Raw genomic sequence first — 2,919 nt, 5'->3', positions numbered from 1 at the left:
ATACCACATTCTAACCTTGTATACCCTACTTTAGTATTGTTCTATTTTAGAGTATGTATTAAGGTCGAAATACTAATAAAAATACAACAGCATCAGACAACATATAATGTGTTAAAAGGTCTCATATAAATATTTTAAAAATATGCATATAGTTTAATATGTGTATTAAAAGCAAAAATAGCAGCTAGTGTTTATGTTTTATTCATTTTTACAAAAAACAAAAAAGAACAAGCTAGTCTTTGCTTGTCAAGGCAGTCCCCACGGAGCTCAACCTTCTGTGTAGTTCAGTATCCATACATTCAGCGAAACCACATTTACCACACTTGCCTCATTTAGTAGCAGCTTACTCGGATATGGCAAACCATAAGAGAGCTGGAAGCTTGGGGGATTATACATGCACTGCAGTATTTATCCAGGGCTAAGAGTAAACTGAATTAAGCGACCCTGAGGTTAAGCCAAACGAGTGATTCTAATCTCACGATACTGAGTAGTATATAATATGCCTATGTACATTAGACCTAAACTGTAATTTCCTGTAAATATATAAATTCTTTATTTTGAGTTGCATACATGGGAAGAGCCCCTTATACAGCTCCTACATATCATTTACCCACAAGCTACAAATGCAGATGTAAAACAGTAAATAAATGTGAGATCCTCACAGGATGCTTCTCATATAGGTGAATTGTAAAATATTACTTGGATCTCACTGGTAAAAACATAGGACTACAACCACAATTAATATACTTGCCATCACACTGCAATTTGCAATATAATTATTTGATGGCTTGTTCACAGCTACTGTATGTGACGTGTTTATCCCACAGTACCATGCAAATAATGTGCACAAACGCGCAACGCACCTACCGTGCATTACAGTGCGGCAGGTATGTTGGGTTGCCATTTATTTTAAATGGAACCCCAACGCACCTCCCGTCCACCTCCCCTGCAGTTGGACTTCTGCTCAAAAACGTCCATGCACACAAGTATGCAATCCATTGCCCAAAGTTCCTAGAAAAGGTGCTTTAGCATGTGAACGCGCGCGTACGGGAACGTTTATGCGCAACAGTGCACGTACGTGAGCGTGCAGAAAGGAGCTCGTCAGTGTACAGGTGCACGCTTATTAGCATGCACAATATCCTATTTAAACGGACATGAAGCCATGACCAAGTTGCTGAGTGGTCATCAGCTTGTCCCTGTGTGCCCGGTACTCTGTTCTTGTATCCTGATGTCCTGTGTATGAACCTGGCTTGTGACCATTTGACTTCGCCTCCTCCTCCTGATTCGGTACTTCTGCTCTCTGATTCGCTGTGTATGACCCTGGCTTATATTTCCTGACCCTGCTCCTGACCTGTGATTTGTCACCTCAAGATTCATCTAACTGTGTATGACTTCGGCTTAAACCTGACTTCCCTCCTGGTCTGCCACTTGGTGGATCGCTCCATCAGCATCCTGAGCAACGACACCTTCCAGTGCTTCCTTGGCCTCATACCCGTTACCTGCTCTGGTTTCAAGAGGTCCCGGTGTCATCTGGGTCCTGCCGATTCACCAGCTGGTCCAACGCACTCAAGTACCTCCTCAAGAACTGGCCAGCCACCAGTATCGGCACCTGTGCTCCGCTCTGTCCTTACATCCCCTGTCACTACTTCCAGAGGTGTGGGACAAGAGGTGCACGGGCAGCCTCATTCTCAGCTGAGTCTCCAGTCAGATACGTGATAGAATTGCACTTTACGGCTATACCTTGTGGTGCGGTGGAAGAAAGTAGTGCATGCACACTACTGTGCGATTAATGCGACACATACATGTGAACTCGCCCTAAATGTTACATTATTTTTAAGATACCTGATTACATACAGGAAACTGAAAATTACATTTAAAGATCCCCAAAAGTCCCTAAAGATTTCTGTAACCAGTTTAGTCAGAAACATAAGAACCCAACATTGCAGAGCACGTACTGTATAAGCTATTAGCTCTAACAAATAGGGATTCGCTAAAAGGCTAAATACACATTGGTATATTTTAATCTTAGCCTGTAACCCTTAGTAGAATCGTATCATGTTTGGTAGGGATTTAGTAGGCTACAGCAAGCTTCTCTAGAGCTCAGCCCAGTAGGCTCTCAAATCTTGCTAATTGCCAGTTAAAGCTCACTAAATGTCTGTTTAATGCTTGTTACAAATATAACTAGCATTACCATTAATGTCTGCATTTAGCACTTAAAGACTAGAACTGAAGAGTTCTTATAGGACTTCAAAAAGCTTTGTGATTTGTAAATGCTTTTCATATGCCTGCTGAATGTGATGCTCTTTAGAACATGATGTGATGTAAAAATACCTGTGTATACTTAACTTAAGAGGCAAAGAAGTTGTCATCTTATTGCAGCAATATGATAAAAGGTTAACATGATTATAAATAATATTATAAAGGATTTTAGGAAGGCCCTGCTTGTGAGAGCTTACAATCTAGATTCTAAAAGATTACAAAATCCTAGCAACAAAATACAAAGCCATCCTCAATATCACCACCCTAGTCTCAAAAAAATACCACTTATACCTCTTCCCAGGACCTCCTGCTCTCTAGCTCATCACTTCCTCCCATGCTCCCCGCCAGGACTTCTCCAGAGCCTCTCTAATAGGGATGAGCCGAACACCCCCGTGTTCGGTTCTAACTCGAACTTTCGAACATGGAAAAAGTTCTAATTCGAACTTCGAACTCAATGCAAGTCTATGGGGGTAGAACTCAGAAAATTAAATGTCCCCATTGTGAAGCCTTATATGCAATTAATTGGCCATAAAAAGTGTATGGGGATCCGGGTACTGCCCTGGGGGACATGTATCAATGAAAAAAACACTTTTAAAAAATAACATTTTTAAAGGAGCAGTGATTTAACATCACTTAAAATGAAACATTAAAAATAAAAAA

The sequence above is a fragment of the Nanorana parkeri genome, unplaced genomic scaffold (assembly GCF_000935625.1).
Source record: "Nanorana parkeri isolate BGI_ZX_2015 unplaced genomic scaffold, ASM93562v1 scaffold123, whole genome shotgun sequence".
Lineage (NCBI taxonomy): Eukaryota > Metazoa > Chordata > Amphibia > Anura > Dicroglossidae > Nanorana > Nanorana parkeri.
The sequence above is the reverse complement of the archived record's forward strand: the minus strand, read 5'-3'. Positions refer to the sequence as shown.